Source organism: Phalacrocorax aristotelis, chromosome 2, assembly GCF_949628215.1.
Source record: "Phalacrocorax aristotelis chromosome 2, bGulAri2.1, whole genome shotgun sequence".
NCBI lineage: Eukaryota > Metazoa > Chordata > Aves > Suliformes > Phalacrocoracidae > Phalacrocorax > Phalacrocorax aristotelis.
This window is the reverse complement of record NC_134277.1, coordinates 101,583,038-101,598,941: the sequence shown is the minus strand read 5'-3', so window position 1 is coordinate 101,598,941 and position 15,904 is coordinate 101,583,038.

The following is a 15,904-nucleotide window of genomic DNA, read 5'->3' as shown; positions in this document are numbered from 1 at the left end:
TGACTCAGTCTTGAAGAGGTAATAAACAATTACTTTGTAAGTTTCATTTTCTCTTTTTATTATTAGACTGTGGTCCATCAAATGCATCTGACATACTGTATATCTATGTATTCACAAGACTGTCTTAGTTGTTATGCTTTTCCTTGAGTCCATAAAGTTAACACATACAGGAAGTTCAGTAAAATAACTTTGCTCCTGTCTTGCTTTTTAAAGACAGGATGAAAGGCTTTTTTCAGGGATGAAAATAAGTACTTTCCACTCCAGGACTCACTCTCATGGCTGTAATGACCAGCTGCTCTTCCACAGACAGAAGTGGCTTCTGTAAAGCCACTGGGAGAACTAGCGAGAGCGCTTTGGCTACAGGATCACCAAAACACAGGCAATACCCAACTTATGACCTTCACTACCTTAAATTTAGGCAGCACCATCTCCTTTGTCTCTAGATGTCTCAAAGAAATTGGTACCTGGTTGAAAAAGACAAACTCAGGGCAAAAAATGAGGCTTTGTAGTGAGGGAATGAGAAACTAAAAAAATGTTCTTTGACATTACTAAGGCACACCTGAGACTATGTGCCCTCAGACCACCCTGCAGATCATCTTCTCCTAGCCTACTGAAAGCTTATAAACATTCTGATATTATAACCGCCCATCAGATCAACACGTGACAGGCAAGAGACCAGGCCATGGTTTTCTGTATGATTTTTTCACATTGAGTTTCAATTATTTCCACCTTTCTATATTCAGGAACAAAACCTTCCTTTCCTCAGTTGGTACATGCACACACCATGTCCTGTGAACAAGACGTTTCATCCGTTACAAGCCTCACTGCAGAGCATCACAGTAACTCCTTACATCAGGGCTAAGTAAGGCACACTCCCCCCGCATCAGCCCGTAATTTCACTGACTCTGCTATCCCACCCCTGACAGTGGCCCGCGCTGACTACTTTGGGAAAAGCATAGCACCATCCCCCTTCGGCCACAGGCAGTTTAAGGCCTTTCTGAACCAGGAGCAGCATCACCACCCTTGTGTTTAGCAATCCTTGGTGGACCTCTGTCCCCCAAATTTGTCAATCACTGCTTTAACCTACTTATTCAAACCACCTGCAGCAACAAATGCCACAACATAATCCTTTCCTTGGGTTTTTTTTTTTTTTTTTCCTTTAAAAGTATCTCCTCTTGTTTTTAGGCTTGCATCCTGATGACTTCATTTTCCTTTATGGTTTATTACTGAGAAACAAATTTTTTGCTCCATGTCCTTCTATCCACCTATCATATTCAATTCCTCTCCCCTGAAACCTGCTTTTCTGTCCTTATATGAAAGTCATTCCAGTGATCCTTATTCCTTTGCTCAGGTTTATTTCCAAATTCTACCCTATCTTCCTTCTGATAAGGTGGCCCAAAAATGCATGCCATTTTCAAGATCTCCATGGATTCATACAAGAGCCTGATGGTTTTTGGTTTTTTTTTTTTTTTATTCCTTTTTGCTCTTTCTACCCCTTCCTAACGTTTCTCTGCTTGCCTTTTTGACCCCCATTGAGCACTGAGCTGACATTTTCACAAAACTATTCACAATGAGTCCAGGATCCTTCCTGAGTGATAATAGGTAATTTAGAGCGCATCACTGTGTATGTATAATTAGTTGTTTTTCTCCATGTGCATTATTTTGCATTTATCAATTCTGAATTTCATCTGCCATTTTCTCACTCAGTCACGCAGAATTGCAAGATCTTCTGCACTGCTTTACAGCCAGCTTTAGGTTTGATTTCTCTGCAAGCTTTGTCATTCCCTCCTTTCTCCTCAGACTGCTTTTAAACATAAAAATACAGAGACAGCTGCACTGTGTCAGATCAGTGATCCCCCCAACCAAGCATTCTGTGCAACACTGACCAAAAAAAGATGCTTTGGCAACAGCACCAGAACACATCCCTAAAAGAGTTTCCACTCCTGAGTTTGCCTGCTGTGTCTTTACAGCTACTAACTCTCAATGGCTTGCTTTTCCATGTGGCTGTCTCCTTCGACCCAGGCAAACTTCTAGTACTTGTCATATCCTCCGGCGAGGAATTTCAGAGCTTAGTGACATACTGTGCAAAGAACCACCTCCTCTTGTTCTGAACCTGACACCCACCAGCTTCCTTTGGCACCACAGACACTCGGTCTCTAGTCACCCTCTAATGACACCCATGATTTGGTGGACTTCTGTTTTTGAAGACTAAGCCATTTGTTAGCTATTTCAGAACAGATTTACAGTTTCTTTAGGCTCAGGCCCAAAATTTAACTATCAAGCAAAAGGACTACAACAGCCAGATGGGCCATCAATGTAATCCAATGCCTTTCTGGAAAAAATATTGTAGTGGGTATTTTCTCCCTGTTATTTGACCTCCTTACACTCAGTCAAATGCAAGCTACAACAGATAAGTGAGGTTCTTGTCCCAAGAACAGTTGCAACACTCTTGCAAGTTAGTAAATTTTACTGTTGCATTTCAAAAGTGAATAACACATCTGTAAATAAAAAGTATATTAAGAATAGATATGCTGAGGAAAGAGGGAAGCAGGAAAAAAAATGAAGCTAAAATTTTTAGAAACATTCTTCTCTCTTGCTTTTCCGCTTGGCTTTCTATTGTCTTCTCTTCGATTGGGATTTTTCCTCACCCAAAAAACAAGCTTAAGTAGCATTTTTGCTGCTGGCCAGCAGAGTGAAAGTTCTGAGGACAGGAGTCATGAGGAAGACTACCAAAAACCACACAGGAATAGCGGACAAAATTTACACTACTCTTTCTATAATTCTATATACATTGTTGTTTGGGCTTTTTAAAAAGAAACTGAGATCATCCCTGTCTATGCCCTAGGGATTTTTTTTGCCCCCGGTCATTGTGGAAAGTCAAGATTGAAGCAAGTGAATTTTACGCCTAATTCCGAGGACAGGGAGGTTTATAGTCACTCTGATGTGTTCCAGGAATTAATCCTTCAGTTGTGGGCTAGCTGCAGAAGCAGTTTGTCTCCCCCATTCATACCCCATTTCGCCAACAATGCCATTGTTCCAGAGGAATGCAGCTGTCATGAGCAGCCGTGACTGCAGAAGGTGTTCCCTCAGGCGGCTTGGGCCACCGCCATCATGCATTGTAAAGTCTAAGACCAAAACCAAAACCTTGAACTTGTCTTGGTACTCAGCAGGGTTACAGTGCAATGAGCAGAGCTTCAGGGTGATATGCTTTCAGCAGCCTGTATTATGGAGGAGATTAATTGCTCCATTTTGCGTCAGCTTTGCAAATCTATACCATATGACTGGCTACTAAAAGTCAGTAGCCAACTAGAGCACAAGGATTCACAGCTTCTAAAGTTATTGTGAAATTATGGGGGGAGGGAGTGGTTTGGTATTTATACAAGCGAGAGGCACAATCTGAATTCAGGAAACTGTTTAAATATAAATAAATCTGTACAATTATGCATCCATGACTCTACTGAATCCCACACACTGTTCAGCCAAGAATTTATTTTAGCTTAATACTTAACATAACTCCTTTCTTCGGTTATAAGAAACAATTAGGACAGTTTTCAAAAAGGAAACATCTATGGTTCATGTGAAAGCATACATGCAAGTTCACATCTTTACATCTACACAATTATTATACCAGGATGCTCAAACTGACTTTTTTTACAAGGGGAATTCAGACATCACTCAGAAGTAGATGTTAACATTGCCAGTTTTTGTCTACACTGTAGAATTTTGCAAAAACAAGCTCTAAATCAAAGTCTTTATCCTCGAGTTGTAGAACTTCAGTATGGCATTTTCCATCTTTTCTTTGGGTTCCTCAAAAAAAGCCAAAAGTCTGCCATGCAATTACTTCAGCCTATACGACCTGTAAGAGATCTTATCCAACATTAACAAGACTTCTTACCTTCCATTCCTCCTGTTTTATCAGTCCTACCAAGTTCTATCCACAACGATTTCCAAATCATGTATCTTGTTCAGCCACACTTCCCCTACCTAACCATCTCCACCAATAACTGGCCCAATGTCCAAATGATCACAGCCAAGAACAGTCATTTAAATCCTCAATCACCCACTTTCTAGATTTTCCCCATTGTTGACTGAGGAGATTCAAACAAAATTAAAACATACTGCAGATGGTTGCACTGCTAATTTCTACCTTTCATTACTTTTGCAGCACTGCTTCCATGACCAAAGCACAAGCAGTGTTAATTAAGTGCATCATGCACTTCCTAAGTATCAATTTAATTGAAAGAGATCAATAAACTTATACATTTCTGTAAATAAATTATGAGAATGCATACAATATCCAATCACTTAGACACAGCAGATTACAAGGGCTAACATGATAGTAACCTGTGCCCCTGCAAGAAGATCCCACTGCCTTTCCTCACATCTCTACAAGCAAACTAGAGGGGATTAGTTTTTCTCCCAGTACTTCCAGTCACCCTGGGGGAACGGGAAATGGAAAGCAGTCACTGGTCCCCCATGACTGCTTGCTGCTCTATGGCTCTAGATGCCTTAATAATATCAAAGGCAGACTGATTCTTTTCCTCAGAGAGGAGAGATGATGTCTCAGGCTTGCGTCTCCCTCCCAGTGCAAAAGTCTTACCCTCGCCATGGAAGACTGAGCAAGTTGCAGACCAATTACAGCAGGGAGGGAAGATCTACTTGCTAGTAGAAAAGACCATCATAAGGAAAGGCATGCACAAAACTAGTCATACGTAAGTAGCTCTGGCTCCATTACATGCCAGATCCCAGAGCAAAACTCCTTTCTAGTTTCTATTCATGACTGAAGTCAGTTCTGAACGACAAAGTCAATAGCAGAAGAGTGCATAATGAAAACCAAATGACAAAAAAATGTTTTGACAAAGTCTGAATGTAGCACAAGAAAAAGCCGCATGCTTTAGATGCTAACAGGTTTCATTAGCACTTCTTCCACAAGGAGACCAGCTTGGGAAAAAAGGTAAATATACGTTTTATTAAAACCCTAGAAAGCTAACATGAAATCACGCCTTATTTTTAATACATAAATGAACAGAACTAGTCAATTAGGGAAATGTGAAGTGGGAAAGTCCAGAACTGGCCTACTGTGGAAGGAAGGAGACCCAAAACAGAGACTGGAAACTCTAGAGGTATAAGGCAGAATAGAGATTAGAGTGAAAAGAAGAACAGAAGGCAGAGAAACCAAGAAGGGCATTTTTAAGTGTGACCACAGACGTAAGCTGAAGGCTGACATTAACAAACCACATTATCTTGTGCTCTTCTGCTTACGATGTCCCACTCAAATCATGAAGTTAGCCCATTTTTGCTTCTCATGAAAAGAAAAACAAAGGAACAAGAAAAATAATGCCAATCAAAACCTTTTTAAAACCTGGAACCCTCACAGACAAGATTATTAGAATCATATTCAAGAACTGTACCAAGTCTCACTTTTTAGCAATTCAAATACCAAACTGGGTGTTAATACAATCATGTGCATTGTTATATTCCAAGCAAACATGTTTTTCTAACTTAATTGTCTTCACTTCAACAAATTAAACATTTCTGGAAAAGCAGCAACAAGAATTTGCTCAAGATAAACGTTAGCAAATTTGCTCCTAGACATACATCACAGAAGTAACATAATGTTTTTCTTTTTCTTATTAAAAAATATACCTGACACATTGAATCCTGTAAAACAGACTGGAGTGGCTTCACCGACAAAAGTATCCCAGTTTACCTAAAGTTAGAAAGCAAACCTTTCAAAAATGTTATTCCAAAAAAAGTATGATTTTTGTAAAGTACTCGAAGAATGTACAATATTGTCATATCAATATCAGATTTTCCTATGATCAGGTGGTGTTGCAGAACTATTTTTACTGTTTACCATTTGCAATGACAGAAACACTATCAATCAGCCTGATCACAGACAGCATCACTGTAGACGCCGTTTACTCCCAGCACTGAGAATTAAGAGGTATCTGAGCCTCAGGAAACAACTCTAAAGGAGACTAGTTTTTTTCCCTTCATTACTGTACCCTACAAAGCCATTATGGCCTTGTGTCACAGTCGTCTTTGCCTGCTTTCCCTAACAGTCTTTTTTCTGTTTTAACCTGTCTTCTGTTCAAACAAGTCATTACACTGGTAGAATTACTGCCCATGCATGTGAACTGAAAGAGTCACTACCTTTTTTTTATTTAGGTTGAACCCTACCAAGATTACCTCTAACTTCCCACCTTTTTCATCCTCCTTAATTCAAGGCATTGGGACCCAGCATTGAGAATTGACAGTGTTAGTATCAGCTTTCCTTGGACCACTGTCAAGCATCCCAACTCTATTGTGGGAAGAGAGTTCACTGCACACATAAGTGCTTTCGCTATCAGAAACCTTTAAGCAACCAACTAGTAAAACACTTGAACCCTGCAGGAGACCTTTAGGTGCCAAATGGCACAAGGCTCGTTAACAAAAAGCTCAAGACCAGTTTAATGGAAGCTTGCTAACAGTAGCTTTGTTCAAGTACATCTAAAGATCTCCCCAAACTTCTCTTGGAAATACCACAGGACAGAAATACTAAGTCAACTTTTCCTGGAAAGACAGTGCTGTGACTCGACTGTACCACTTTTGGGGAGGTAGGTTAGTATGAGAGCTTGTTCATAACTAGACCCTTTCATCTTTCTCACCTGCCTCTAGACAGCCACCAATGGCTCGAAATTCATGCTTTGGCGATGACTAGGTAGAGGCAAAGATACCAGCCATCCCAGTGCTGATGTTGCAGGTAATCTATCCTGTTGCAATGGTGGAAAACATCAGAGGAAATCTGTCACAGATAACTGAGCTGCTCCTAGTTTCAGCTCACCATTGCAGCCGTATGTGCTGTCTAGGAAAATTCTCCAGCAAACTACAGACCTTACAGATAAAGCAGCTGCAGAACTACCTGAGTTTCCCCCCAAGAATGCAATTACTGAAGAAGCAAACCGTTTTCTTTGAGAAGTGAAGCTGATATTACCATCCAATCTGAACCTCCAGAAGGTTGCCATAGTCTTTGTATGATGTTCCAGTGGACCACATACATCAGAGAAGGGTATACCTTCAAAAACCTGCAAGATTAAGAAATGCTCAAACATCTCTAAGAAATTACTATGTCCGGTCTGCCCCAGAAAGCTGACTAGAGATTAGAAGTGACAGGTATCACTATTCAACCCACTGCTACTTGTAAAATTTTCACTTTATCTGCGGAAAGGGGAAAATTAACTTGTCTACTTTACCCAGGCTAGAAAATACTCCTCAAACACACAGAACTCAGTGGAAACCCTGAATCACTGAAATGGCTAATTCTCTTAATGGGAGAAGTTATTTTTTACATTCCATTGATATAAAAGCACAAGACAAGAAAAGCATAACACCAAGTACTTCATAACCTATAATTTAAGCAAACCAATCAAGTTTTAGATGCTGACCTACAAAACAAAGCACAAAACCACCATGCACGAGAAAGCAATTAAGATGGCTGGATTTCCTGAAACCCCACCAGATATAAGAGTTATATTAAGTAAATCTGCTATTTACACTTTATTACTGATTTGTAGAGACCCTCTGGGGGAAAAAAAATAAAAACAAACCCACACCTTGGTGCAAGCAATAAGAGGCATGAGATGGTCAATTACTGTGACACTCCCCTGCCCTTACAATCAAAAATAGGTAACAATTCAATTATCATGCTATTTAGCAATAGTTTAAGTACTAGAATTGGATTTCTTTTTCCAGAGTTGTTTTTCAATAGGCTGTTCAGCCAGCCAAGCAGACCTGCCTTTAAATCTTTGAGCCCTATGCATTTAGGATGCAAGTGAGATGCCCAGACACGAGAGCCAAACACGCTACCCACGCCTATGCTTTCACCAAAGAGGTGACTTGAGCACCTAGCACTGCTGCAAACAGACCCGCAGATACTACCATCTAGACTGACCCAAGCATTTCCCTACCCACCTTAATCCCAGAGTTACCATGTACTCATAAGAAAGTTGTCCCAAGGCCTAAAGCAACAGGCAGGTATCCTTTCAAACATCACTCTGTTGGGTGAATGTATCATTGCCATACAATGCTGTCATCATCTATGTACCTTAGATAACCAAGTCCAAACCTCCGCCAGCAAGAGAGATCGTACAAATCCTCCCTAGTGTGCTTCAGGCAAAATTAGTACAGTTCACCCAGCTGCTCACTTATCCAACATTAACTCAACAGCTGTGGGGGCGGTAACTCTGGCAGAGGAAAGGCAGCAAATCACTGGGGGAGAGCTGCATCTTCAGCCAGCATAGCTGCTTGCAAAATGAATTATCCTGCTACACCCCTAGCCCTGAGGGGCCTAATGCATACTGATGACATCGAGACCAGCCATCACGGCCACTTTCACACAGCAGACAAGCGGCTAGAGCACTTGCCCAGACTGCAAGAGCACTACATTCACTTCCTTCCTCAACCTAAAGGGATCCAAAAAGCATTGCCTACTTCCTAGGAGATCGTTGCAGCTAAGCCTGCAAGACACCCATTGTGCAGCAAGGAACACAGCACCTGTATTTCTAACAACCCGCTAAAATATAAATGGATTTCCTGAAATTCTTATCTGGGACCCAGATCTCATACTAGGAGTGCAGCAGGCTTGCTGAAGTTACCATTTCTGCTATACACTCTGTCTCTACTGCACAGGGACTTGGGCCAATCCCAGAGCATCTACTGAATTACTAACTCACAGTCAACACTTGAAGACAATGATTTAAAACACATGGCTACAAGCTGCTGCAGCTCAGGACTTGCTCTGCAAGCGTGTGAGAGGAGAGGGGGGAAGGGCTGCACCACCTGCTATTCGAATGCAGCTCACCCCTCCTAAGAGGGGTGCCCTTTGCCACGCAGCTCCCCGAGGCCGAAACACGGGCAGCGGTGGGAGGCTCCCGAGGCGGCTCCCCTTCCCGGCCGAGGGGCGCCTAGCACACCGCCGCCACGTCCCTCCGCAGCACCGTGGCTTCGCCGCGGCCTGCCCCAAAACCCATTGCCTTGGCGGTAGGGAAGTAACGAGCAACACCTAACAATGGGGCGCGGAGGGAGCCCCGCCGCCCTACCACCTCAGCAACAGGAGCGGGCAGCAGCTACGCGCGGGCAGCCGCAAAGCGCGACCCGGCGACTGCCGGCAGGGCCCCCGCTCCGGCCGGGGCCCGCCCGCAGCCCCCCGGCCGCTCCTCTCCTCCCCGCCTGGGCCCCGGGCTCCCGGCGGCGAGGCCTGCCCCAGGCCCAGGCCCCGCCACTCGAGGAAACGAGGCCGCCGTCGCCAGGGCAACGCGGCCTGCCGCTCCCCGGGGAGCCGCAGCCCCAGCCCCGGCGCGGCCCGCGCGCACCCGCCCGCCCCTGGCACCCGCCGCCGGAAGTTTATTTATAGATTGGCCGGATACGTGCTGACGTCACGGAGCGCACCGCCCCGTGCGTCAGCGTAAGGCGTACGTAATGGGAACGTGACACACGCACGGCGCGAGCTATTTATAGCTGGAGAAGGCGGAGAGGGAAAAAAAGAGAAAAAAAAAAAAAAAAAGAAGACGCGCGCGACGCTGCAGCCGTTTGTTTGCCTTCCGCACGCGCTGGGGGGGGGCGGCGGCCCTGCGCGCGCGGCGTAGGCGCCGTCAGGTGACGGGCCGGGCTGGCCCCGCCCCCGCGGAGAGCGAGGGGAGGCGGGTGGCGCGCGGCCGGGACGGAGGCAGCGCGTGAGGGGCGCGGGTCGGCGGCCGCGGCGCCGCGCGGGGGATTCCCCCTCCTACCACCCCCCATCCCTGGGAAAAACCCCACGGAAAATAAAAGCGCGAGACCTGGCCCCGCGCTTCCGGGAAGCGGAGTCGCCGCCCGTTGCCCGGCGGGGCCGCTCTGCCCCCAGAGCTCCGACCGGGCGCGCACCTTCCGCGGGCTGCGTAGGCCGAGCGGCGGCGCCCGGTGGCCCCACGGCAGCTTCAAAACTCTTAGACCCCGTCCTGTCTTATCCCCGTGCCCCCCGCCCCCCCCGACGGCTCCACGCGTGGGGGTCCCAGCTGCGGAGGGCAGCGCCAGGTCAGCGGGTGCCTTGTGGGAGCGGTACCGAGGAGGTGCCCACCCCCAGCCGGGCCTGTCACGGCGACGGCTTCCGTTTCACGACGCGCCTGGTCTCGCCTCCTTCCCTTCTCCCCAAAGTTGCAAAGAGGCTCCTCGGCGCGTTCCCCCCGCTCCGAGGAGAACTAAGGCGCGGGAGAACCTGCTGCCCGCCCCGCCGTGACGCCCCTTTGAGCCACCCGCTCTGGCTGGGGCACGCGGCCCGCCAACGGCGTGTCCCTCCGCGGGGAGCCTCTCGGTTAGAGCGCGGCCTTCCCGGGCCAGGGGCCGGCCGGGGTCACGGGGCGGGGGTGCCCCGTCGGTCCCGGCAGCGGCGCGGGGACACCTGTTGGCGCCGCTGCCGCCGTCACGCGGCGCTCAGCTGGGCGGGCGCGCGGCGGGACGGGCTCCAAGCCCGCCGGCGGCGTCACGGGACCGGGCGCGCGTGCCGCACCTGCTGTCACCTGCCCGCGCCCCGCGCTGCCCCCGGGGGGGAAGGGGGGGCTGGCCCCGGGTGAAGTCCCGTCACGGTGCCAAGTCCCGGGGAAAGGGCGAAATGAAGCGTTTTTCCTCGCGAAGGCCTCCGCTAAGCGGGGGGAACGCGCGTGAAGCAAATCGTTCCACCTGGCACTCGGCGGCTACTTACCAGGGATAACCTGTTCCTTAATCCCGGGTGGATTTCACTGACGCGGTAGGCAGAAGCGAGTGGACATCGCTTGGTAGCTGGGGAAGAGCTAGAGGTGGCTCAGCCTGCGAAGTTTGAAACTGCAAAGGCTCCTTGCACGCTTACCGGCGCAAATGGCAAATATTCGTGGGGTTTAATGGCGTGTGCCGATGTGACACAGGTTCTGCAGGTAGCGCGGGGCCCTCTACAAATGTTTGTGATACAGCGAAGCACTTCAAGAGCTGACCGAACGGCTAGAAAGGAAGCGATCGTGAAAGGACATGATTTTTTAATAAAAGCCTGTTTATGATACTGCTGCGGGTTCTTGTCATTAGAAAGAAAATCCCATGGTAGGAAAAGGTACAATGAGAGATAAAAAGGTGGAGCTCGGCGCTGTTACCCACCTATTGAAAATAGGCTACTATTTCTCTGTCTTAATTTAAGAAAAGCAGCATGGAAAATAAAGGGAATTGCCTAAACTCTTGAGGGTATAAAAACTGCAAAGTTAAGCTACTATTTCATAACAACAAAAAACAATAAAGCGGGGAAATATAATGGGAAAAGATATCTAATTCAGAACAGATGGCAGGAAGCTTTTTTCCCCCTTGCATAGAACCACAAATGCGCAGAATGATCAGTGGGAAGTTTTGGTAGGGTGAAAACACCAGAGTTATTCTAGCACTCAGCACATGAAAGCTTTGATGAAGGAAAGAGAAAATGGGATGAAATGTGTTCATTAAATTGCCCGGAACTTCTAATTATGCATTAGATCCTGTGGCCAAATTTAACTGCAACATGACAAAGCTTTCACCTCATCATCCTCAACAAATTTCTTACAAAAACACAAAATATATCCAAGTAAAAAATCGGAGATTGTTCAGACGTTAATTCTCTTGCTGCACGATGTTCCATTCCCTTCCTGTAAGGCAGAGTATCGAGATCCGCCAAAACTATGCGGAACGGTGCCAACCTTAAACAGCCTTTGCGAAGCCACGCGCTGGTCTTTTCTTTCAGAGTCACAGGAGTTACAGAGGATCTATTATGACTTTGCTACTTTGAAACTAGAGAGGTCCTTTTACGAGGGAAAAACATGCACCTCTTGCTGCAGCAGCGAGCAGCTCCACTGATTTTCAGTTCCACTGTGGTGCTTCCTGTCTGCCTTTGCAAAGTTTGAACTCTCAAGGGAGGACCACTTAAGCAAGCAGAGGACGAGGCGTGGGATCTCTCTTCTCCGTCGTTCTCCCCCTCGTCTCCATCAGTGAGACATGCAGCCTTTCTGTAATTTTGGGTCTCTGCTCTAGGTGCCCCAGAAGCAAACGATGGTTGTTTTCTAAAGCTGTAGTTAGATGGTTTTGACTTTCGCTTCTTGATGTTTCGAATTTTTGCTGTTTGAGCCACATCACCGTCTCATGTAGCACTCCACCTGTAAGTTTTTGCGTAGCATACAGTTAGAATCAGGTGAGACTGTCAAGTTCCTTGCATCCTCTCCTTAATCAGGAGGGAACAAAGTCAGGAATTCAGCTTCTCTTTCAGTTTAACTTTCAAGATTGACTTTCCAAGACACCTTTCAAAACTCAAATGCTTTCCTGCAGGGTGTGAGGCAATAGCATCTTCACTTGCCTTTCTCACAGCTTCTCCTGCAGAAAAGGCAGCAGGCTCCTCCTCTTTGGTAGCAGAGGAACGGCCCAGCTTCCCTGAGCTGGTCCAACAGCAGCACACCTGTGCTCAGCGCTCTTTGCTCCTTCTGTATGTAAGTTTGTTTTGGCACTGCTCGCTCCTGCCATCTCCAGAGGGCTGCACAGAGGAGCGTGCGTAACGCAGCTCCTGGTATGACATCTCCAGCCCGCTACGGGCCCGGGCAGCCACGACTTGCCAGTTTCCCTCGAGGTTGGATTTCAAGATGATTTTCACAATCCCAAAGACTCGACTCTGAGTTCAACGCCCTACTCCCGGAGCTAGAGATGTAAGTTCAGGCCTAGAGTGCATACGCCATGGTCTGGTCTTTCCTACACCGTGCCAGGGGGGAAATGGAACTGATTTCATCAGCTCACTCTAACAGTGTTTCTCAGCTGATTCAGAGATGTCGGAAGTTTTAGTCATAGTTGAAGAAAGCTGATGCTTAAACTCTCTTAACTAGTGACGTGATACTAGAGGCTGCTTCTAATCTGTATGATGTGATAAGCTCGAAAGAAATAGCCCAGGTCTTCTCAGGTAAATTATTCATTTATTTCTAGAAGAAAAAAAGAAATTATCGCCATTGAGGTGTCTGAGGCCTTTTGCATTAGTAAGACATAAACAATAATAGTAATAAGGTTTCGTTTCAGTGCCTTTATTTCTTAAATCCCCTGTTGTAATTTCACAGATGGGGAAACGAAGCATGCAGAGGTAAATGGAGTTGTGCAAAGGCACAAGCCAGGACAGAGACGGAGCAAAAAGGAAAACGTGGGCAGACGGTTGCCTTGGTGGCAAGACTCTCTCACTGTCCTCTCCTCGATCCCCTCGTTCTGCCGCAGCCAAGGAACTGCTGCCCGATGGCTCTTGGAAATGGGTGGTACAGCAACACAGTAGCAAGAAGGGAAGGAAGTGGACAGGGAAATAACAGGAAGGAAAGAAAATGCAGTCCAAGAAGAGGTGGGAGCAACAGTGAATCAAAGACAACATCCAGTAACTTAGGTAAATGGTGTAGGGATCAGGAGGAGTAAAACAAACAAGGTAGCTGGAAAGATGAGGCAATGAGAACAGATGGAATTTAAAAGGTTCTGCTCATAGAAAGATGTTAGGAAAAGTAAATAAATAACAAGTTGATGCTTTTGAGGAGCTATCCTTTGCCAACACGAACAGAAAGCATTCGTCTGCCAGAATGGCAATGCCTGCCGAACAAACCTAAATGATGATCTGGAATAAAGGATCGTTTTCCTTACAATGATACAGTTGCATTTGTGACGTGCTCCATGGGGTAAGCAGAGCAACTCTGTCTTAGGAGTAAAGATCGACCATCAAGAATTAAATTCAGAAATGAAGGACTCAGAAGGAAGTCATGGGAAAAGAACTTACAAAATAATAAGGATAATTGTTATCATTTTATTAATTATAAAGTAGAGGGAAAAAAAAATTAACTTTGGGGGTTTATAAACCAGCCCCACGGCCTTGATCCTTCATTAAAATCCTTCTCTCTGTAATGAACATTACACTCTTCAAGATCTCCGCCCAGGATAAAATGAGCCTGAGCTTTTTTTTTCCCTCCCCTCCGCCCCCCCCCCCCCCCATTTTTCTTCAAGCAAACACAATCAAATAAGCTTGCCCTTCTGAAAGAATCAAGGCCGATGCGAAATGTAGTTCTTGTGTATCCGTGATAAATCCAGTTTAAAGCTGCTTCATTATTACATAATTAATGTACTTCAATTAAGATCCCTCTGAATGCTTCTTCATCTCCTTATTTAATAATCTGCTATGCTTGCATGTCTGAACCTTGTCGGGTCCTGACTTCTCCCGCTCCTAATCAGCTCTTACGTGGGCAGTAGGAATTATTCTCTCGACAGCCCCTCTGCTTAATATGAACACGGTTCGGTCTGTGGGTTTGCCTGAAAGGCAGTCGTTCCTTTCGTTAATATGCGACCTCCTTTACTTTTAATTGTGGATCTCCAGGAGCAAGAAAGAATCGCCTATTGTCTTACAAGCCAGGCAAAGTGAACGGGCTGAGTCAGTCCAGGAATATTCAAGCCTCCCCATCTGTGGTATTGCAGAATTCCAGGGCAATTCCACCAGTTGGTGGAGCTTCTGTCTGGGAAAACAGAGCTATTGTGAACAAAGCATACTGTGCATATTTCTGACATTCATAAAAGACTGGGTTTGAATCATTTGAATCTTTCTCAAAATTTCTTCCTTTGGGGCAAAACTTTCCAATGCATGGCCTCGATCCAAGGATAGTCATTTGGAAAATCTGAGCATAAACCACCCGACCATTTCTTTAACTAGTTGGGAAAAGAAAATATAAACTTTTGACTGTAAAAGTGTGACGGCAGACTAGATTAGACTGGGACTTAATTTAGTTAAGACTAGACCTCTGTTTTGCCAGGTTCAACACACCTGCCAAACACACCACCAAAGGCTCCACTAGGGCTTCCCCGTCATAACCTCTGTGTGACAATGGCACCTTTCTTTCCCACTGGGAGAAGAAAGGAAGCGGGATGAGTTCCTCTTTCAGTTCAGGAACACAGCGGTGATAAACTGGGTGTCCTGAGTCCGTGTTGCAGGATGCCACCTCACATGTAGAAACTTGCTGGCCTAACCACGTAAGGCAGCCGAGGCAGAGCTGCTGTTTCAGGCTATCCAGAAGCTAAGTGTCATTTTGACCAGGATCACATGCTGTTTTCAAGACTTCAGCCTCCTTGATCGGCACCAGAACCTGTTACATTTATTTCGGAACAGCAGGATACCTATGAAGGGTAGGACTCTGACTCAGACCTAAATCCAACACGGTTTTGGGTGACCATATTAAAAACTGCAGTGTTTTCTTTAGTGCCCCATTCCCAGCAATCCAGAAATCCAAATTAATCAGCTAACTCTTTGCATGCCTCCAGGGAGAGAGAAGGGTACAAAACCGTCTACCTGCAACAAGATGATAGGTCCATACCCCAAATCCCACCCCTCTGGAGCAAAGATACATAGCTTAGGACTGCAGGAAGTTTCAGGGTATCAGAACCCTGTCTTGAAGATGCTCAGCTATGAGCTTTTTCAAAGACACAGCTGGAAGAAGATGAGTGCTACCTTCTGTTGACTCTAGTTCTGGCAATTACAGCACTCTGTAGAAAACAGATCTGGGATTCAGCTCCTTTCACTGCTTAAAAAGACTCAAATCCACACCGACCGGTACCTGAGAGAAGGGCCGCATCACCAGGGTATTGGCTCTCTAGGGAGGCTTGGAGGGGAAAGGGAGCTTTTACTACAGAAATCATGCTCGATAGGAAGGGATTAATCAGGCAAGAGAGTTCACGTAAGGCCATGGCAGTGTCTTTATTCTATAGGTGTTTAACATAAAATCCACAAGCCGTCCCTGGAGCGGGAATGGATGGGCAGATCTCCTCCGTTCCAGCAGACAGCCTGAAGCACTAGACTACAGTGCCTGCACACCAGCCTGAAAGTGGTTTCACCACTTCAAACGGGTGGGTGAGA